This window comes from Leptinotarsa decemlineata, unplaced genomic scaffold (genome assembly GCF_025532065.1).
Source record: "Leptinotarsa decemlineata unplaced genomic scaffold, Ldec_3_MD MMD2_tig00000882_RagTag_RagTag, whole genome shotgun sequence".
Taxonomy (NCBI): Eukaryota; Metazoa; Arthropoda; class Insecta; order Coleoptera; family Chrysomelidae; genus Leptinotarsa; species Leptinotarsa decemlineata.
Window position 1 is genome coordinate 6933545 of NW_027412556.1, and position 24643 is coordinate 6958187.

The window sequence follows — 24643 nt, forward strand, 5'->3', positions numbered from 1 at the left end:
GATATTTGTCGTGGAGTTTTCAGCTCCTGGCGAGACAAATATCGTCAGAAAAGAGGAGGAAACACGAATAAAATATCGAGATTTTCTCTTCGAATTCCGCAGACTCTATCCAGATCACTCTGTCAGGATGGTTGTTCTGATTAATTATTGGAGTCCTTGGTGGAATAATGTCCTCTCTACTCTCGAATCTTAAAATCATACCGGCTTGCCGTACTAAGGCAGAAATCTTAGCCGCATAGATGCAGAAGGCTGTCATTATTGGATCACTGCGCTTGCTCTTTGCACATGATTCTCGGACCCAATGATCACTTACCCCACGGTGTGGGGAGTGGTCATTGGTTGATAATGCTGGCGCGCCCTCCCGACTGTATCGGGGTTTCGGGGGATAGGGCCTGACCAGCGCACACTACGGTGGAAATAATAATAATAATCATTTCTTTATGTTCACAAATTATTTTGCACATCAACATTGTGATAATGCAAATAAAAAAGAGAACAACGTCAATAAATTCAAGTAGAGAAATGATATAAGAAAATGTATATACATATGAAATGACTAGAATGATTAAATATATCTGGATGTGTTAGGAATCACACGTTAAAAGGTAAGACCTCGTTAGTCCTTAGCTCGCACAAGTTTCTCAACTTCTGAGAGTTGTCGTTCGTATGGGGGCGGCAGCTGATTAACGGAAAAACAGATTTTAAACAGATTTTTTTTAAACAGATGTGTATAGGACATCCACGTCACAAACAATTATTACAAATAATATAAAGTATAAATATAAAATATATCAAAGTTACTAATTCTACGTTTGTATAAATAAAAAAGGTGTATATTAAATAAACCGTACACTTCACGGTTCAAACTCCTCAACAGTGTAGCAGTTTTTTGACAATAAGAGTTGCTTAACTTTTCTCTTGAAAATATGTACATTTCCTGAAACTTTAATGTCAACGGAAGTTTGTTATACAGTTTGCATCCCTGATATTCATAACTTTTTTGGTAGAGAGCAGTTAGATGTTAACTGGGTAGAAGTAAGTGGCCATTTTGTGTCAAATGTGTATGTGAGGGTCTGTTGTCAGCCAATTTGTTTTTATTGCGGTATACATATGTGCGTGCCTCAAATATGTATATTCCTGCAACTGTTAATATTTTTAACTTCTGAAATGCTCCCCTACAGGACTCCCTATATCCTAACTTAGCAATGATCCTTACTGCATACTTCTGTATCATGAACACTCGATCCACAGAGGAGCTTGTGCCCCAGTTCAGTATGCCATACCCGAGGTGAGAATTAAAATTCGTATAATAAAGCGTGAGTAGAATCTCTTGACTGGAGTGAGTGGAGAGATACATGAGAGAATAACAGGAATTTCTGAGCGTTTCACACAAATTATCTACTTGTGGCTTCCATTGCAAGTTGTTATCAAAGGCAACTCCTAACAATTGAGTTGTTGTTGTGGGATCCAATTGTAATTCGGTATTCTGGTATAGACTCACCTCATGGTGTTGTCGGCGTACCATTAATTGCAACATACTAGTTTTTGTTTTATTCATTATCAAGTTGTTTTTTCCACACCAAGTGATAACTTTACTGGAAGTGCTTTCAGCTATATTTATGACAGTATTTAGGTCATCTTCAATAACCAGTATATTCGTATCATCAGCGTAACATATACAGTTAGTGACATAATTTCCATTTAGATACACTAATAGATCGTTTGCAAATACTAAATACAGAAAAGGTCCCAAAATGGATCCCGGAGGCACACCATCAGCAATGTGTTTTTCAGAACTTCTATTTCTATTCTTCCCAATTTTCACTATTTGTCTCCTATTTTCAAGATAGGAGGTAAATAAATTGAGTGGCACTCCTCTAACCCCATATCTCGAGAGTTTTTCCAGCAAGAGGCTGTGATTAACACAATCAAACGCACGTGAAAAATCAATCCTTGCACATTTTTTTTGTCCAAGGCCGTTATTATACGACTATGAAAATCGCAAAGAGTTGTATCAGTGCTTTGTTAGTCGTGATGGTGATAATAATACACCTCCAGAAATTCATCTTTGTTGTTGCAAAGTTCATCTAGTTTTTTCATTTCATCGTTAAACTGGTTCGGATTTTCTATGTATGGAAGTTAATATGTCAGTAATCGAATAAACGTATTTCTCTTCATTCTTATTACACTCGTATTACTTTTTTAAATAGATTTTTACTTAGTTCGATTATTTCTCTGGCCAATAATTCAGTTGCAAACTAACACGAAATATTATAGTTTTCTGTAAACTAAACTTCGACCCACAGTTTCATAACTATTCAAAAGACTTTCGTTTTAGTGATTTGTACTAAACATGATATGAAATTTCGTGATTTTAGACATTACAAGACTAATGCAACATGTCGGGATCAAATAAATAAATATTTCCCTTAGTAGGCTGTTGAAACAAATTTTTAGTTTTGGTCAATGTCAAATTATTGCGTTTAATGAATCGAGTTAATTTACTTGCAGATTTTCGTACATTTATAATTCACAAATGAGTTTTATGTACAATGTTATCCACACATGACAAAGTGGAAATCGTTCTTTTATGTGGTGAGAATGTGTCATATCGAGATGTTGCTTGTATTTTCAATCACCGACATCCATGAAGAAATATTCACTTCAATACCGTATTGAAAACATTCAAGGAAACTGGCTCTGAGGACAGAAAAAACACAATCCAATAAAGTATAATGAAGAAAAACAAGTCAATGTTTGTTTGAGCGTTGTTGAAAACGGAAAAACTAATGTTAGTCGTATTAGTGAAGATACAGGGGTTGTCAGAGAACCTGTGAGAAGAATTTTGCACGAAAATAAATTCCATTCCTATAAGCCAAAGTTCATACACACTCTTAAAAAAAGAGATTTTGATATTCGAGTAGGATTTTCATTTTGGTTCCAAGAGAGAGAAAATGATATCACATTTCCCTACTGGAATTTATGGACAGACGAGACAATGGAATAGTTAGTTACCAACATTGTCGCTGGTGGTCCAACAATAATTTAACTTTTGTACCAATATCCATTCAAAAGACAAATGTGTGGTTATTTCATAACCAAATAATTGGACCATATTTTTTAGAGTAAGTTTGAACACAGACAAGTACAGAAATTTCATTGTGAATCAGTTGTCTGAAGTTTTGGAAAATCTGCCTCTAAGTGATAGAAGAACATTTGTGGTATCAGCTTGACGCGGCACCGATCCACCAAACGGTAGAAGTGAAACAGTGTCACAGTCAGATGTTTAGGGGCAAAGTAATAGAACGATATTGGAAAAATTATTGGCCACCAAGATCGTCAGACTTATTACCGATGGACATTTTTCTATCGGGTTATCTGAAACAAAAAGTCTATAAACACAGACCACCTGCGAACAAAGAATATTGTAACGAATTAAAGAATTAACTGTCTCAAACAAATTTATTTTTAACAATATTTCACTATCACAACTAATTTATATTCCACACTTAGCAACTAACGCTTAATTTATCTTCACTGTTCCAATTCTTTATTTGAACGCACGATTCGCTTTCTGAATACAGACTGCGGCTCTGGACTAGAAGCGGCCTTTTTATATCGGCAACGATTGCTCCAGATCTCTCTAGGGGTTTCGGCTCTCATCTATACCTTTCGTGGTGGTTCGCGATGAGTCATGCGTTTGCTGGCTAAGATATCGGTCAGGGCGGCTTCAGATTCGTTACAATATTCAGAGAATACCATTTGAGTCTGTTGTGCTAACATAAATTCCCTATTTAATAAAAATGCCACAAAGTCTGTGAATGAAAGGACTACAATTTGTATAGAACGGAAAGGTTGGCATACTGAATGCTGAATTCGGGATCTTTATGAGATTATTGAGATAAATCAATGAATGTTATGATGTTTTGTTGGGAATTTGGTTATAGCAGGTGAAGGTCAAGACTCGCCGAACACATACTCTCTTTGGAAACCTTGAGGTGTCTCCCGACGTCCTTCGTGAAGGTTTTGGAAGGTCCAGCGATATTAATGTCGTTGCGCGGCTTCTTCAACCTTCTTGGGGTTCCCTCCGTGGAAGTGCACAAGTGGTGGAGCTTTCCTGCAGGGGCAGCCGGTTCTTTGCCTTTATTCAAGGCAGAGCTCTTGGCGCCCGCCACAGGAAGTACCCTGGCTGTTGGAGGTGAAGTGGAGGAGAAGGAGCAGGATTTGCTGCCACTTCTGCCTCTTTTGCTCTCTTTCTCCTTTTGGCCTCGGTGCTACAAATGCGCCGCCTTTGCATTACATCACGAGGTGATCTGCTATGTGCAGCTTCATTCCAAGCGGTAGATTAAGTTGCTTTAATGTTATCTACACATCTAATGGTGAAAATGAAGAATATGATATTTATGAGGTTAACTCAAGAAGCATAGGTATTGTTTGCATGATAGCAGAAGAAAAAACTGCCAAAATTTGTTTCGTCCAATATTTGTAATATAAGGATGTTGAAACCACAGAATTGCAAAAAATAGAATCTCGTTTCTCTCTGTAAATTTTACTATGCTTGCAGCAAAACACCAGTGATGAGAATAAATTATACAGATTTGATGAGGTGCAGGAATTCATGAACACGCCAAATAAAATCTGTCTAACATTAAACGCATCTTGTAATTATATCTGCTACCAATTATTTTTCCCGAACCGATAGAATGCAAATCGAAACATTTGAATTGAAATTTTTCTGACAATGATGCATGCCAACGGACCAGGTATGTAATGTATACAGGTAGATTTGCGTTCATAATTTGCATAGATAATCAAAGAATTATTCAAATAGACAATTACCGAAATATTTGATAGACTGCTTCTTCTACTTGGGGGCTTTTTCAGATCGGGAAAAAATTGATAATGGCAAGATGGTATTTCATGATTTCATGTCGACATGAACACAAATCCCCACATTCCGAATTGCAATCGAAAATAAAAAGGTGTAGAAAAACTCGAGGTAATAAGACAAATGGGTCTATTAATTTGCTTTCACCCTAAGGATACACAGCTGCTTCAACTTTTCGGAATAACTGGGCTGAGTAATTTTTTACAGGTATTTCGATCAGTTTTTGAAGTGAATTGCATACAAAGTAGGTATATAGTTTTTTCACTTCATCAGGCGCTGTGAATATTGTGAGAATGTGTCGCTAAACATCTTCAACAATCTGAAAAAATTAAAATCAGTAATAGGGACCATCATACAAGTGTAGAAAGGGCAAACTTCTAGTTCACCCCGAAAATGAACTGCGTAAAATCAATATATTTTTCTTAATAAAATTGTTTTGTTCTGACAAAACAATTTTATTATTAGCACGTCCATGGTGATTTGACAAAAGAGACTGAATAAATGACAACTGTTTTGATAGATGTATCTTCAACAAGATGGCCGTTATTAATTGTCAAAACTCGGAAGTCCCTGTTGGAAGACAGTAAACAAGCGAAAACCACATCGAATGGTTTTCCCATGAAACACGAAAACAATCCGAATTCAGTTCGACGTAGCTGAACATTCTTCGATGTGGATTTTTTTACCACTCCCACATTCGATTGCGATTCTTTTTCCCTTCTTCATTGATGAGAATCATTTAGTAAAGGGCCCATTACACGTTCAGTAATAATGTCATTCCAGCAAATGATTAGAGAAACATCAATACTAAAAATTGTCCCGTAATTCCCTGTCATTATTTTCCGCACCTTACATGTTCATTATTACTGATATTACATGTTAATCATTATTATTTTTCGAGTGACGTACAAATCATATGGACTGTGTTTTTATCGATTATGGATTTTAAGAAACAAGCATGTCTGGCTTTAAATATTGCACTGTTGCATTCTTTTTAGAGGTTGGCTCAAAATGAAACGATTACAGTGTAACAGTTTCAATGACATATAAGCTTTTTTCATTAAATTTTTAACATGACTAGTGAATCTAAGATCAGTGTCAAGCATGACCACTCAGTTTTTAGCTGTATTGACAGGAGTCAAGATAGTATGACCTAGTTCATAGTTACGATTCTTCTGCGATCCAAAGTGCATCATCATTGTTTCATTAGGATTAATTTTCAAATCATGTTCACTTGATGGCCCATTGATCAAATCAAGATCAGTGTTAAAGAGATTTTGTGCCTCAGCTCACTCATCGATTTTAAAGTGCATGTATAATTGTATGTCATCAGCATACGCCTGTATTTTACATTTCTTGATGGACAAGATAATGTCAGTAGTATAAATGATGAACAATAAAGGTCCCAAGATGGAACCCTGTGGTACTCCTTATAGAATATCAAGAGGTAAGAAGTGATGACCATCAACAACAACTTTTTGAGATCGATCAAGTGAATAAGACCAGATGAGAAATAAGGCAGCACTATCAAAACCATAATATTTGAGTTTCATGCAAATCAGCTCATGATTGATGATATCGAATGCTTTCGAAAAATCTAGTAGTACCAGAGTGCTAATCATTCCCTTATCAAATCCCTCAACAATGTCTTGTGTAACAATAGCAAGAGCTGTAGCCGTGCTAAAACCCTGCCCAAAACCACATTGCGATGGTGAGAACAGATTATTTGTAATGAAATATTCATTAATTTGTAAATAAATCTTTCAAAAATTTTACTCATGGTTGGAAGTATACTGATAATTCTGAGATCAGAATAACTAGCTGGATCATTATTCTTGGGAATGGGTTTCCCAATGGCCATTTTCCACAAGTCTGGAAAATATGAACGTTCAAAAAAATAATTGATGATATGTGTAATATATTTATCTATAAACGGGCTACAAAGTTTCAGCATTTTTATTGAAATATTATCAACCCTTGAAGCTTGACTTTTAATATCATTCAGGGTTTCATGAATAGCTTCTTCAGTAACGAATCGAAATGAGAAGTTATCTTGCCTGATTAAATAATTATTGCTATAAAATTCAATATTTTCATCACAATTATTAGAAATATTTTGTACGAATTGGGCAAAATAGTTGTTTATTTCATCGGGATTCGAGAGGTGATTGGGTAATGAATATTGTTTTTTTTGAACGAACATTGAGGTTAGAAAGAGCATTCCAGGTTTTGCGTGGTATTTTTTCAGAACGGACAGAATTGAGATATGTAATTTTTTCAGTTCTAATTATTGACAAGGTATAATTTCTCAATTCTTTATACCTCATACGATCATTAACAGATTTCATAAGAAGTCTGAGATTTTGAGTGAGCCAAGGACATTTCGGATAAAAAATCATTAATGTACGAACATCTTCAAAATTCGAAACATAAAATAGATAAAGATAATCTAAAGATCCTTCACACATGCGAAAAAGGGAAAATGATGAATTTGTTGGAATCTATGGAAAAAAACAAGTGAAAGAAAAATTCCAATTCTATTGGGAGCTTTCTAGTGTTTCTGACGGAAAAGTGAATAGCCAAGTCATGACCTTTCTCTTGAACATTTTGTATGAGTTGATCGTTTTTAGTTCGGACGGTAGCTTATTAAAAAGTTTTGGTCCCAAAAAAGTGTACCATTTCTGTCCTTTCGTTTTTTTAGTTCTGAGTATCACAGCGTTAGTTTTATGCCTTGTGTTGTGATGGTACTAAAGAGATATTTTTCCCGAGAGAATTTATCAGATTGAAGCTGGGATGATTCTGCAACCGTGTTAGGAGTCACACGTTAAAAGGTAAGACCTCGTTAGTCCTTAGCTCGCACAAGTTTCTCAACTTCAGAGAGTTGTCGTTCGTATGGGGGCGACAGCCGATTAACGGAAAAACAGATTTTAAACAGATTTTAAAACAGAAAAACAGATTGTTCTCAACGAACAACTTGATCTAAATAATAGTTCTCTCCTGAATCTATAATCCAGTTCCCAAAACCTACATTATATCAAAAGCTTTGTTTTATTATGTTCATAGATATTATAGGTATACAAAATGTAGGTACCAAATTATTTATGATAGGATAGGCAACTTAGGTATAAATTACTCAGAATTAAATGTAATCAGTTAGTTTTGAAAATGGTGTAATAGCCGAAACTAGTCAACAATAAAGAAATATCGTGGAAAATAGACAAAAAAGTGTGTTTTTCTAGTGTATCCTCAGTGATCTGACTCAATGTTCTGTTTTGAATGTATTTTGTAGGGTTTATTGAACACAAACCTGATGGGTTCAATTGCATCACTGGTCGCCTGCAGGAATGATATGGGAAGAATACTTATTGACCTTAAAACATTAAAGGTTTGTGGTTTGGTAGGGGTATAATTTTTGCACATTTCCATGCATCAGAAAAATAACTTCTTTATTTTCATCGCATTCGTTCATCATGTGAGTTAGTACCGTTATAATGAAAGGACAAATTTTTATAATAGTTATAATGATTTCATCTACTCAATATGCTTCTGATTTTATGCTATTTATGATGCTAAAGATTCCATTTTCAGTAGTTGGTGAAAAAATGAGTTAATCACTTATACTCTTTTCTCTGTTCGTGCCATAAAAGCGCAGTGAATCTTCATCCGGTAAAATATATGTTTGAGAGATAGTAAAAATTAAATCGCTAATAGCTTCTACATTTTTCAAGTTTCCAGGGAGTTCTTTATTTATACTTTTCGCAACTTTGAATTTCTTAAGTTCCTGCCACCCACCCTTACTATCAGTATTACGTAGTTTGTAGTTTAAGTATGCCCTTTTCTGGTAGTGTATAGCTGTGTTAGTATAATTCCTCAATTGTCTATGGTAATCCCAATGATGTGCTAGTTTTAACTTTTTGAATCGAGTTAATACTTTATCTCTCAATTTCTGCATCAGTCTTATGTTCTCAGTTATCCAAGGAATGTAACTTTGTTTCTTCAAAAAGATAGTTTTTTTTGGTGAATGACAGTCAAGAGTTATTGAAATGAAATCATTCATGAGATTTTCAGGTAATGAACGTGTGATTGGCCCTTAAGAGTGCCACCGTTTCTGCAGAAAACGGCTGCAGAATTTGTTTTCAGAAGTGCGGTTCTGGTGGATTTTCGAAAGCTTGATAACTGCTTTATCGGTAATACCGATACTTTTTTAACGTTATTAATAGAACTGAAGTTATGAGTCAAGTATAAAAACCGCAACGATTAAAATTCCTCAACGTGACTGTGAAAATTTTCCGACGACAGTAAACTACTAATCTTTCATCATATCGATGAATGTACGTAATTGAAGGAGATATAGATTTATATAAATAATTGTCACGTTTACGTTGTATAAGCATGGAAACAAATAAGTTACCCAACTATCAACTTGAAACGTAATTTATGTCTCCTTCGTTAATACGTAGGTAGCAAATTGCTTCCTCGTCGCAAACAAGAAAGACTGACTAATACTTTGAAAACATTCAAGAAAATTGTCGGCGCAAATACAAGATTCCTGGCTCTACACCCGCGCCGTGCATCCGGGTTATCCAAGTGTTTACACCATTCCTGGAAAATGGGACTTCACGGGAACAAACTCTTTCAAGAAAATAACTACTTTTTAGCAGATAGATACATGGATGATTTATTCAACTACGATACATAATGTTTGTAGCAGGTCGTATAAATAAACAGTCGAATTTCCACACATACTCATGAGTAAACAATCACACACAGACAGACAGATAAAAAACACAGTAGAACAGTATTGAATATGAATTTCACTAGTTCGGACTTCCATTGTCTACTATATAAAATGATTTGAAATCCCTGAAACAACTCAAAAAGAAGAATTGAAAATGAATAGCTGAAAATAACAATTATATTAACCAAAATAAACCTGAAATGAAATAATAGTGAAATGAAAAATACAAGTGAAAATAGAACAATTGAATGAATAAAAATAAAGAAATGAAAAAAGAAAATAAAAATAAAAGTGGACAGTTTCCAAGTCACGTTAGTTCACGACGTTTCGATTGTTAGTATCTACATTCGTCTTCGGCTGATGACTAGACTGATTCCTCAGAGAGATGACTATTTATAGGTTGTTCGAGTACTTTCTCTCAACTCCGCTTTCCATTTTCCGCTTCACTGGTTCCGTGGGAGATGACCGTTTTGGCGGGAGTTGGCCATTTTTCGCTTGATGATGGGTTTCCATATGTTGCGTATCTCTACGCTGGCTTGGCTGAATACGTTGTTGGACAACATGTATGCGGCTTCCTTGAATTTTTTCTTAAACCCATGTTCCTCTCTGTGCAAGATCTCAGCTTGGGACCACTCGATGTTGTGTTGATGGGTCCAAACATGGTCTGCTATTCCTGATTTGCTGGTTTCCCTCGCTGTGTGTGTTTCTTGTGCTCGGCAATGCGAACACTCAATGGCCTCTCAGTTTCATCGAAAAATTTCACCAAAAAATCCTATATTGGTCATTGTCAATCCCCTTCAAACATGAATTTCATTAGTTCGGACTAATAATAAAAGATGAATTGAAAATGAATAGCTGGAAATAACAATTAAATTGAGTAAAAAAACCTGAAATGAAATAATAGTGAAATAAAATACGAAAAAAAATAAATAAAAAGTTCCAAGTTCCAAGATTCCAAGCCAAGTTACTCCACAACGTTTCGATTATTAGCATCCACAATCATCTTCTGGTGGTGACTGGACTAATTCCTCCGAGAGATGACTATTTATGGGTCATTCGAGTACTTTTACCAATATCCGCTTTCCTTTTCCTGCTTCACCGGTTTAGTGGGAGCTGACCGTTGGGCGGGAGTTGGTCATTTTTCGCTTGATAATGGGTTTCCATATGTTGCGTATCTCTACGCTAGCTTGGCTGTTGGCATGTTGGACAACATGTATGCGGCTTCTTTGATTTTCCTCCTGAACCAGTGTTCCTCTCTCTATGTGATCTCAGCTTGGGACCACTCGATGTTATGTTGATGGGTCCAAACATGCTCTGCTATTTCTGATTTGCTGGTTTCCCCTCGCTGTGTGTGTTTCTTGTGCTCGGCAATGCGAACATTCAATGGCCTCTTAGTTTCACCAATATAGGATTTTCCGCACTCACAGGGTATTCGGTGAATGCAATTCTTGGAATCGCAGTCCGCGTTTGGTGGCCTGGTTTTCGTGAGGCTGCTACGGATAGTGTTCTCAGATCTGAAGCAGGTTCTGATGTTATACTTGGAACCAATTCTTCTTATCCTTTCTGACAATCCTCTGACGTAGGGAAGGGCAAGCTGTGGTTGTGATGGATTATCTTCCTTGCGAGGTTCCTGCTGTCTTTTAGCCAAAGTCTGTTCCACCTTCGCTTTAGAGTAGCCATTCCGTTGATGATCATTTTTGATGATGTCTATATAGTTCCTTCTCCATAACTTACTTGTATTTTATTTCACTGTTATTTTGAATAATATAATTGTTTTTTTCAGCTTTGTTAATTCTTTTTTTATTAGTTCTCTCGAAGATTTCCAATCATTTTATATAATATTAGACAATGGAAGTCCAAACTTAATGGAATTCAGGGTAATTATTTATTGTTTTTGTTTAGAAATTTATCGTGACTTTATTTTGACAAAATCATTTTTCAATACCAATGAAATCTTTCTCTGCAGACGTTTTTAGTTGGTTCCATGGAGAGTTGGTATAAGAAACAGCTATATCGTCAGCAAAGCTCAGAATTTTATATTTTGTTGGTATCTGTAGCAGCTCATTTATATACAGGGCTATTCAAATTTGTTTCTGTACATGGGGATCTCGTAAACGATAAATTATGGCAAAGTTGCGTATTTTAGAGACCTATTCAATGATGTAAAGAAATCGAATATAGCTCTCTTGGTTCTGGATATATACAGGTAAAACCAAAAAATCCCAAATTATTTTTTTGCCTATATGTTCTTTATTCGCAAACATATTGAAAATCTTTCCACATTTTGCTACTGGCACTTCATGTGGGCTCTCAGAATATATCCATAAATCTTTTATACAGGGTGTCATCTGACTTGGGCCACCCCAAGTACGAACCTGGCCACCCCAAATACGAACCTGTATTTTTTGTTGTACTTTCTGGATCGTAGACGTTCACTTCATACTGAGAAATTAAATTCAATTTTATATTTCGGGATTTTTCGGTAATATTCGATTATAATTGTGTGAATTATTCCCTTTTAAATAACGGCCCTGGAAATTGGTTGTCTGAGTTGAATAAAAACACAATAGCAACTTTCACGTCTCCCTATGTACCGTAGAGTTTTTCGAGATTTTTTTTTTCATTTTTAGGTACCTATTCATATTTTTTCCATTGCTCTGAGCGTTTTCTACAATGAACTTCGAATAAGAAAACCTTTTATGATTATCTGAAACATATCTACAACAAAAATATATTATTTGTGTTTTGATGAGCAGAAACAAATGGTAGCAATAATAACATTCGAAACGAACACTATAATTATAATGAAAATTGAAATGCAGTAAGTAATTTATATAAACAAAAAAATTAATGGCCCAATAACTGTTCGAAATGGAATGCTTCCATTTCGAGACAAATAATGAGACAATAAGATGGTCTGTAAGATCACCAGATCTTCCTATTTTGGACTATTTTCTATGGAGGACATTGAAAAATAGAATTTACGCTGGCAGAGAGATAGAAAATGTGGAAGACTCGAGATTGAGGATTTTGAATGATTTCGCAACAATGCAGCAAATAAGTGTATTAAGGACAATAAATAATATGAAAAATCGAGTTTAAAAATGTCTCGAAATGAAAGGACTCCAATTCGAACATTTATTGCGCCAATAATTTTTTTGGGTATCTATATAAATTACTTCATTTCAATTTTCATTACAATTATAGTGTTCGTTTCGGATGGTATTATTGCTATCATTTATTTTTCTGCTTATTAAAACACATATAATATATTTTTGATGTAGATATGTTACAAATAATTATAACAGGTTTTCTTATTCGAAGTTCATTATAGAAAACGCTCAGAGCAATGGAAAAAATATGAATAGGTACCTAAAAATTAAAAAAACTCTCAAAAAACTCTACGATACAAAGGGAGACGTGGAAGTTGCTATTATGTTTTTATTCAACTCAGTCAACCAATTTCCAGGACCGTAATTTGAAAGGGAATAATTCACACAATTATAATCGAATATTACCGAAACATCTCGAAATATAAAAGTGAATTCAATTTCTCAGTATGAAGTGAACTTCTACGATCCAAAAACTACAACAAAAAATACAAGTCCGTATTTAAAAATTCAAAGAGGGGGTGGCAAAAGTCAGATGACACTCTGTATAAAAGATTCATGGATATATTCTGAGAGCCCACTTCAAGTGCCGATAGCAAAATGTGGAAAGATTTTCAATATGTCTGCGAATAAAAAAGATATAGGCAAAAAAATTATTTGGGGTTTTTTGGTTTTTCCTATATATCTCCAGAACCAAAAGAGCTATATTCGATTTCTTTACATCATTGAATAGGTTTCTAAAATTCGCAACTTTGCCACAATTTAAGCAACACTCTATCTCTTATCGTTCACGAGATCCCCATGTACAGAAACAAATTTGAATAGCCCTGTATATTGTAAACCTTCAATCATCAAGTATTTGTACTCTAAACATTATTTCTTCGCAAAAATCGCTTTGATTGCAAAAATGCGCATTTTCAAGAAACACGTTGAAATAATAGAAATATCCAGATGTCTCATTTGATGGTTTGGAACCAAAACAAAGTTGAAACAAACTCATTTTGCAGAGACAACCCAAAATAAGAACACAACTCAAAAACGTTCTCGATGATAATAACAGAATAACGTATTTTCACACTAAAAATATGTATGCTGAGTTTTCCATCACTCTTTCTGAAATGTTACAATTAATATTTTCATCGGTTGCATTCAGTATCACAACCAGTCAATAAGAAACATAAAAAAAACTGAATTGGTCTGAATTCTGAGTATGAGATATCTTACTCATCCAGTGTTGAATGAATTCCAACACAAGCAGCTTTTTTATTGAAATAATAATTATGATAGTTTCCATATTAGCGAAGAATCTCAGTGCAATTAATTTTATTACTATTCAACATATATAGAATAACAGCGCTACCAACTGTGAATATCACAATTAAATTCCATTCCAGTAAAGTATCCATACAAGCAGTGAGTAAATTGTTTTATATGGATTATCTCTATTAGTAACATACTAAAATTTTATTGAGTAGGTAAGTTTCTGATGGGTTTCGTTTAATTTCAATAAGAAATCGTCAAAAAATGTGTCTCACGTAATAATCATTCCCACACCAGAACTGGGAAAAACTTCTCTCGACGTATGTTTTCTCAACTAATTTGGCATTATTAGGGGCTTGATCAGGATAATCAAAATGGGGTGGGGCGAGAATCCTGTTTTACCCACACCCATTGGTTCTAGTTAAATTGGAAAATCCAGATTAATTTTGGAAAATTATTTCGTAACTAAATGGAGTTCTCATTCGTTAGAGATTAATGCATCAACTGCATCTTCAACAGTATGTCATCGACCATGTTATCCCTATCACTCCAAAAGTTCACGTCAAGGTTGGTTAGTAGTCGATGTCCAATAGAATGGCCTGTGAGATATCCTGATTCATCACCATTAGACTTTTCTGATGAGAATATTTGGAATTCAAAGTGCTCAACAACCTCCAAACCTCTGGATAATTTACTTGTTGTTTGCCATATTATTAACATTTGTCTTTGTCTTAATTTGTATTACACATCATTTATAGTTCAACGCATTTATTAATTTTTTGTTCATTTCAGATTACATTGATTCATTTCCTTCGCGAATTAGCGTTCTTATATAATAATAATAATAATTAGTTGGAACCCGTTCAGCAAAAAGCTCAGATAAAAGCCGCAGAGATCACCTTACTTCTGCGGAAACACAAGGATAAGCCAATGCATGGGGTCTTCTTCAATAACATTGGAGACCTTGGCTTATCAAAGCACCTGACGTTCGCTTTTTTCAGGTCGAGTGGGCTGAAGTCGGAAACTGAGGGGTTCATCATGGCTTGCCAGGATGGTGTCTTCAACACCTTAGTCTACCGCAGTCGTGTGATGTGTATAGAGGTTCCTGACACAAGGTGCAGGGCCTGCCGCGAGGCGCCCGAGACCTTAATGCTCTTGCTATCAGCATGTCCAGCATATGCGGTTTCGGCCTATATCCATCGACATGACGCGGCCCTGAGAGTGCTATATTACCATCTACGGCACTCTTACGGTATTAACGGGACACCGGTGTTGCCCTACGCTCCGGGGGATATTGAATCCGTTGTGGGGAACGAGAAGTGTCGAATTTATTGGAACTATTCGTTCCCCACCCTCAGGCTCATACAAGCTAATAAGCCTGATGTAGTCCTTCTCGACCACCAGACCAAAACGATATTTGTCGTGGAGTTTTCAGCTCCTGGCGAGAGGAATATCGTCAGAAAAGAGGAGGAAAAACGAATAAAATATCGAGATTTTCTCTTCGAATTCCGCAGACTTTATCCAGATCACTCTGTCAAGATGGTTGTTCTGATTATTGGAGTCCTTGGTGAAATGATGTCCTCTCTACTCTCGAATCTTAAAATCATACCGGCTTGCCGCAATAAGGCAGAAATCTTAGCCGCACAGATGCAGAAGGCTGTCATTCTTGGCTCACTGTGCTTGCTCAGGGCAAATGATTCTCGGACCCAATGATCACTTACCCCAGGGTGTGGTGTTGTTTATTTTTTTATCAGTTTGTGTGAAACAGGCAAAATGAAATTATCTTCTGTTTTGCGTTTTTGACCAATTTAAATGATTGAATGAAGGGGTCACATCATCTCTATAAATCAAGCTGAATATTAGTCTAATACCGGCGTACTATATTTTCTAAATTCTTGCAGAAGTTATGGACAATTTGCATTTTATGTCTTCATGTTCGTTCCGTATGCATTTTGCGAATGCCGTAGTTTTTTCTCTATCTTTTTGACGTTCTCATCACACCCAAGACGATTCTGATTTTCAGTCAATCATGCGTTTTACCCGTTGAATATTTCCATTTAATGCTTATCTACTGTTTCATGAAACTATATCTATTTGCATAATTACTGTTAAAATTGCAATAGGAAAACTATTCAGAACTTTTATTTGCATAAATTCGCAATTCCATACCGAAATAAATGAAGAGGAATATTTCACAGTCTTATTATCTTTATGGCACATTCTTATCAGGGCTGATAATATGCACTAAAGTCCAAAAAAAAATAATAATAATGATTATTAGGAAAAGTGAAAATTTCAGTGACTGTTGAAACAGTTGGTGGGTAGGTACTACAATAAACGATATGAGCAACAGCCATAACTACAAAAAAAATCACTAACTAGCAATTGTTAATGGTCAAAATGAAACCTATCCAACATATTTGAATGACAATTCGTTCAGTTCACAAAACTGTGTTTTAAACAGTTTACAAAACTATGTCTTCAACAGTTTACAAAACTGTGTTCTATAAACCGCGTTTCGGTTCAAGGCGTGTTCATACTATTACTACAATTCCAAAATTATAGGCACTAAATTCTCGAAAATGACTAGTGTTTTTGCCTTAATCTGTCTCTTGCAGTGGCGTACAGAAATTATGCTAAACAGATGAGGAAAACTAAAGAAATGTATAGAATCACAACCTTGACAACCATGTTTTCGTTTTAATCTATATCTATACTGATATTATAAATCTAAAAGTTTATGAGGAGGGATAAATGTATGTAAGTATGTATGTTTGTGGCTCTTTCACGCCTAAACGACTGAATGGATTCAGATGAAACTTTACATAAATACAGCGTATACATCAGAATAACATATATAGACTACAATTTACAGAAGTTTTGTGTAATTTTGGTCATAATATAACGATAAGTATCAAGTAAGTCGAAAAAATTCTGGCTCTGTAAGAGTCCATTTTGGCGTGCGCTGCTTATACCGTTGGAGTTACATGCAGATAATGTACCGTAGGATTGTTTATCTTGAATAGTTCTGAATGAAAGTCCGCAATAACATATATCTACCTCTTATGTGGTAGCCACTATATGCAAAATACTGAGCCATAAATACAATTAAATTTGATACTTAATGCACATTTTAGAATATCTGTCAAATTCTTATAAAAACTGATACAATTATCGTTTCGAGTATTCAATATAGATAAACTTCATCTTTTACACTAAGTAAATTTGGACAAATCGTGTAAAACTTATCACGATAAGATCAACTTGACGCAACCCAGTAAGCCATCATGCGTCGCGTATACTATAAGACGATGGAGTAGAAGAGCGGTCTAAGCAATGAAGCGCCATCGCTGAGAATGCGACCCGAACGCGGACAGATGTGTGAAGGTAGACGTCGTTGACCGTTGTGGTAGTTTTGCGAATTTTTTTATAGGTTGGCTTAGTGCTTAGTGCAGTTGGCATTTTTGCAGTTACTGTGTTATTAAAGTTGAAATATAAAGTACTAGCTGTTGGTCGCTCTTATATTAACGAACAACCGAATCTACTGAACCTAGAATCTTGAAATATGCAGGTGGGTTATTTATATGTATAGCGTAAATGAGCATCAAGTAAGGAAATCAGCAATTTCCACCCTCAAGGGAGAAAATAGGGGTCCAACGTCTGAATTTTCACTGAATGTTGATTGTTATCTCTTGTAATATATAACATTTCTGAAAACCGTTTGTCTAAAGCAAAACCTCTTTTTCAGGCCCGTCGATTCTAAATTGTCTTTCTAGATATCGAAACGGCAACACACAGCAAAATAAAGTTTTAATAAAAAGACAACGTCCCTCTTGGCGGAAACGGTAGTTTGGCCGCCACATTGTCCAACTTACGAATATGTTGGTATCTTTGCATCCGCCTCGCAACTTATCCTGAATAATAATGAATCGAATAAACTGTACAGTCGGTAATTGTTCAGTTTGATGTTTGATGAGAATGAAATTTATATTGCTCTAGGCGCATGAGACTATTTTTATTTGCCAATATTTGTTGAACGACACTTCTCATTTACCTGTATAGCGATGAATTCAATTTGAATTATTTTGAGGAGAGCTCCTCTTCCACTTCTCCATAAATTTGGTGATAACTATTATTGAATACGAATTTTAAAGTGGTGTGCAAACCCCTCGGTGTACTTGCACATCAATGAAAACTCCGAACAAGTTATTTGTGTTCGTTTCGTAAGAAAAAAACAACACGAAGTAACTGGCTTAGTCTTGTAAGACGAAATTCAACAGGAATATTGCCTGTACTCAGCTTTATTTTCGTAAAGATCAATTCCACTAAGTTGTTACCTAGATTTGTGTTTAATTAACCAGTAGATAGATATTTTCTTGGTCGAGGATTACATTATTTTTATTAACCCTATGTTTGAAGCATCCGACTATGTCTCGCACGGTGTCCTTTTCAAAAAGTTGAAGTTTTATGGAGTAAAGGGGCTACCACTCAATTTATTTCAGTCATAATTGTGTAACAGAACCCAATCTGTATGTGTGTGTGTGGATGGAAAAATTTCTGACTATAAAACCATCAAGAGTGGTGTACCGCAGGGATCCGTTCTGGGACCATTACTATTCTTGATGTATTTCAAAGACTTCAGTCATTTTATGTCACCAGGTGGATGCGTACTTTTCGCAGATGACACAACTGTAATAACATCTGGAAAAAACATTATCGAATTGGCATCAACTAACAATGCTACTCTGAGACAGGCGTCTCAGGTTCACAACAAATCAGTCGAAATTGAACGAAAGCAAGACCCTGAAGATCTTGTTTACGACCTCAAATACTGAAACCACTGAAAATGGCGATGAACCTGTCGAACTACTAGGACCAACTCTTGACCGAAATTTATCATGGTATGCGCACTGGGTAAGAAACTGTGTAAGAGTATATTTGCTTTTTGACAGCTGAATAGAGTATTGTCTTTTGACGCCCTAAGAAGTGCATATTTTGCCTTGTTCCTCTCACATATGAATTATGGCTTAGTTTTGTGTGGTTATTCGTCTCACTCCACTTTGTTTTGTGTGGTTATTCGTCTCACTCCACTAAAATCTTCTCAGATTTCAGAAAAAAGCAGTCAGAATATTGATGAATGCCAATTATAGAGATCACTGTGAGCCACTATTCAAAATAGTGGTTATATTATCACTACCATTGGTATTTATATATAGTTAATTACTTGAAATCCGGCGGGTTGTTCATCTTTCACTGCCTGTACCACTGTGCATGATGTTTTTGGCTTGGGATGTGGCGGTTGAGCAAACCAGCCATCGGATGCCTGCTTCCACGTAGCCCCGCTGGATACGGGAGTGACAGAATAACTTGTGGTTCTGTTATTCCCTAACTGAATGGCATCCCAACGATGGCTTGATCCTAAGGTGTGTATCCGTGCCGAAAGGATGAATGACACTGAGCCTATCAGCTGTCTCTACGGAACCTTCGAGATACCGGGCGCCCTCTCATCGTAGCATCGCCTTGTCACGGTGATGCGGGGCTCTGCCGTGATTGACCTTCTTTCCCTAGCTAACTCGTGGGACTTTTATGGACAGAATAAACTTAAAAATTGTTTCTGACGCTGAGTCTGCAGAGGAGATGGATGTCGAGCTCACGACTCCAACTGACCTCCCTGTAAATTTAGTTCAGCAGCGAGTCTACAGAGGAGATGGAGGTCGAGTTTACGACTCCAACTGACCTCTCTGTAAATTTATTTCGGGAACGAGAGCTTCTCAACTCCCAACTTCTGATCCAATAACTGAACCTAAAAAAAGCTTTGATGGTGCAGCCAGGAAACAACTAAGTCGTCTCGTCAAGAGCGGGGTACCGCCTATCACCAAATTCTTGAGCGGAGTACGTAGAATCTGTGCCAGGTGGAGGAACAAACCCCCCATGAGTGATAATTCAAGTGATGATTCACCAAAACCCTGCGCGGTTGAATCTAAGGCATCGTCAGGTGTAGCTGACGTGCAAAAACCCTCATATGGGAAGGTTGTCACGGATATCAAGGTAGGAATCTTGCACTTTGATTATCCGTCTACCTCATAAACGATGAAACAGAAGAACATATACTTTGTGCCTGCCCCGCTGGGGACCGAATCAGGGTTTCAGAGTTCGGCGAGAGCCGTGCTCTCACCATCTGACCTGAAAGACCACTCACCACTCACTTTGGACCTAGCCTAACCTACTTGAAATCCATGAAAATCAATCAATTTATTCGCAGCATCGGGATATTCATCATCATGGTACACTGGTTCTATTCCAAAACGATTCCGAAATGGAGTCCAGGGCGATAATATACAACTCGAATCATATTATTATTTTGTATACATTTACCAAACTAATTCCAAATCATCAGTTACAAAGAACGAGAAAAATGTTTAAATATAGTTGAACTTGAACCTCAATATTATTTCTGAAAAGTCTTACTTGATATGAAAGATGTCAGTAGTGAACAATTCGTCATCGTGGAAATCACAACAATGATTAAGCAATGAGAAAACGAGCAGCACTTTCAGTGTTTAGCCCAACCGCAAGTTATCACGAAGAGAATCGGTTTTTACTATTATTAATACTATTCATTTTTATCATTGCTTTCATACCAAATCAAAGCTAAGTGGTTGAAAAATGATCGATGTTCAACTGAAGGAGTCGATTAAGTTTCACATTTTCAATCTCAACTACTTTCCCCACGTCCCCGTTGGAACAGTACAGACAGTGAACGATATAGAATGGTTGGTTGGCTCTTCAAATTGAAACTAAACGAGCCTATACCATAAATCATTGCACGCTGCTTCAGAAATAAAACATATTATAAAGCAATTATGTTTTTCGAATGAAATAATATTCTTCGGTAATTGTCTTTAGCTCTGTTAATTTGAAAACCAAACGTACAATCTCTGTTTTTTGCTGGGTGTCCATATATCATCGTAAAAAAACGAGTTTCGCACTCGTGGACCTTCTGGAACTATTACTGGACTCCTGGGGACATAGGTGACAGGGACACTACGAAATCATTTATTTATACAGTGTGACACACTTAAGATGAAGACAGCTCTGTATATCAGTAATTTCTGAAAGCGGAGATTTGATTTTCGGTACAGGCGTAGACCTTCATAGGCCGCACTTTTTGCGTTACTTAGCCCGAGTGACGACAGCCTCAAATCGAGCCTACTAGGATCCCGCGAAAAGGGCAAATTCTCGATATTTTGCTTGGAAATGTCGAAATAAGTTATTTGGAAAAGTAGAATTTCAACCCAAGATTCGAAATTATTTTTTTTTATTTTCACATTCAAAAATTTTGCCTCCTTTACTAGCCTGTTTCCAATTTTGGAGAGTTTTTCAATTTCCTATTGAACGTGATTTGTTGCGAATTTGCTTTCGAACCCGAAAAATAGTGACAGTTATTTGGAAAAGTTGAATTTCAATCCAAGATTCGAGATAATTTTTTTTATTTTCTCAAAAATTTAGACTCTTTTACTAGCCAGTTTCCAATTTTGGGGAGTTTTTCAATTTCCTATTGAACGTGATTTGTTGCGAATTTGCTTTCGAACCTGAAAAATAGTGACAGGAAGAAATTCCAAAAATCCATGGCTTCCGGACCCGAAAAACAGTGACACTGAAAGGAACGAATTCCAAAAATTCACGGCCTTTGAACCCGAAAAATACTGATATTAGGAAAAAATTTCAAAAATCCACGGCCTTCGAACCCGAAAAATAGTGACACTGAACAGGAAAACTTCCCAAAATACACGGCCTTCGTACACAAAAAAAATGACACTGAAAGAAAGAAATTCTAAAACTCCATGGACTTCGATCCCCCGAAAAATGGTGACAGGAAAAAATTCCAAAAATCAACGGCATTCGAACCCGAAATGTAGTGACACTGAAAAGAAAAATTCCAAAACCCCGGCCGGCGAACGCGAACAATAGTGACACTGAAAAAAAGAAATTCCAAAAATCCACGGTCTTCGAATCTGAAAAATAATAACACTGAAAAGGGAAAAATTCCAAAATCCATGGCCTTTGAACACGAGAAATAGTTGACACTCAAAGAAAAAAACTCCAAAAATTCACGGTCTTCGAACCTGAGAAATAGTGACAGAAAGAAATTTAAAAAATCCACGGTTTTCGATCCCGAAAAATGGTGACAGAAAGAAATTACAAAATCCACGGCCTTCGACACCGAAAAATAGTGACACTGATAGAAAGGAAATTCAAAATGCACGGTCTTCGAACCAGGAAAATAGTGACACTGAAAAGGGAAAAAATTACAAAATCCATGGTCTTTGAGCCCCAAAAATAGTGACACTGAAAGAAATAAATTCCAAAAATCCACGGCCTCCAAACCTGACAGATAGTGACGGATAAAAATTTCGAAAATCCACGGTCTTCAATCCCAAAAAATAATGACACTGAAAAACAAATTCCAAAATCCACGGCCTCCGAACCCGAAAAATAGTGACACTGGAAGGAATTAATTCCAAAAATCCAGTCTTCGAACCCGGAAAATAGTGACAGGAAGAAATCCCAAAACCCACGACCTCCGAACCCGAAAAATAGTGACACTGAAAGGAAAAAATTCCAAAAATCCACAGTCTTCGAACCCGGAAAATGGTGACACTGAAAAGGAAGAAATTTCAAAATCCACGGCCTTCGAACCCGAAAAATACTGACACTGAAAAAAAGAAATTCTAAAAATCCACGGCCTTCAAACCTAAAAAATTGTGACACTGAAAAGAAAGAAATTATAAAATCCACGGCCTTCTTACCCGAAAAATAGTGACAGGATGAAATTACAAAAATCCACGACCTTCGAACCCGAAAAATAGTGACACTGAAAGAAAGAAATTCTAAAAATCCTCAGCCTTCGAACCCGAAAAATAGTGACAGTGAACAAGAAAAAATTACAAAAATCCACGACCTTCGAACCCGAAAAATAGTGACACTGAAAGAAAGAAATTCTAAAAATCCTCAGCCTTCGAACCGAAAAATAGTGACAGTGAACAAGAAAAAATTCCAAAAAATCCTTTGAACAAAATAGTGACACTGAAAAGGAAGAAATTCCTAAAATCCACGGCCTTCGAACACGAAAAATAGTGGCACTGAAACCCACGGCCGCGAAAGCTTTAACCATTTTGTCAGTAGTAGTAGTAATTTATTTTAGTACATTTGCTTGAGATTCGAAATACCGTTATTACTATAAATATATGAAATTAACACTCAAATTAGTATGTATTCGTTTTGAGGTTCAACTCAGTATACTTCGAACTTCACTGTTTCACTCTTTCATCTGGAGAACCGCGTTTATGTGGAATAAACTTCCTGAGAAAGTTTTTCCAAATGGATTGAATTTCAGCGATTCAAATCCAATGTACCTGTACTTTCGCACAAGTACCGCTCTGAGAGCGCCTTAAGGATTTTCCGGTAGTGCTTGTGTTTTATCCTTAAAAAAATATATAAAAGAATTACATCAGTGAAGTAGTTAAAATCAAAAAGAAGAAATGTTCATATGAATATAAAACTATAGTCTATTTCAAAAGAGTGTAGAGTAATAAAATCTCATTAAGTATTCAAAAGCGCTACAGGGTGATCCGTCAATAAATTCTGTCACTTCCCTAGTCCGCATTGCAAAATTATGTCGTTTCATAAAGAGCAGGTAGGTATCACCCTGTTTTAAGGGATTTGTCCATTGTTATCGACGGATAAATACTGAGCCAGAGGCGCGCTAGTGGGATAATTGCCAAAAGAATATGCATTCATAAAAATTATATTAAAGGAAATGAAAATTTAATACAGCAGAACAGTGTTATTAAAAAAATATAAAATGTAACAATAAAATATATACGAACCGAAATCGGGAAATACTCACAAACACACACGAACGAACTTTACGTATTGAAACACTTGTGGGGACTTTAAATCAATTTATTCACAAAAACGACAAGAACTTTACTGGATACGTTATTACAATTTGACACTTGAACAATACTAAAACTGTGAACTTCCCTTAACGTTTAACAACACTCTATTTATACCCTAATTGAATGTTCTACAGATTACTAGGTACAATTTTCGAGAACCTTCCGAGAAAATAATTATTCAGACTACCCTTAATTCTAAACCCTAACCTAAGCAAAAGTGTCACTGTCACTGATACACTGGTCTCTGTCCAGATTGCTTATCCCGCTACAGTATATTTACAATTCAATTAAATTATTCTACATCAGTATAGTCTTCATCCGAAGAACTGTCATGATCCCCTGGTGTTATAATTATAGGGTCAACCACCTGATCGACCAAGTTGTCCAGTTCCCACATTTTATCTTCCTCTTTTAAAACATGCTGGATTGCTTTTTGCCAGTTTTCTGATGTGATTTCCATAATGGCTTGATCAAACAATACCTTGACATCTTTCATTTTAAATGTGGTATTGTGCCTTGCAACATATCCTTTAACTTGTGCCCATATAAGTTCTATAGGATTTAATTCGCAATGATATGGCGGTAGGCGCAGCACAGTTACTTTATACTTTTCTGCTACATCTTCTACGGCATATTTCATGAAGCGAGATTTATGTTGTTTTACTATGGCTAGTAGTTCCTTCTT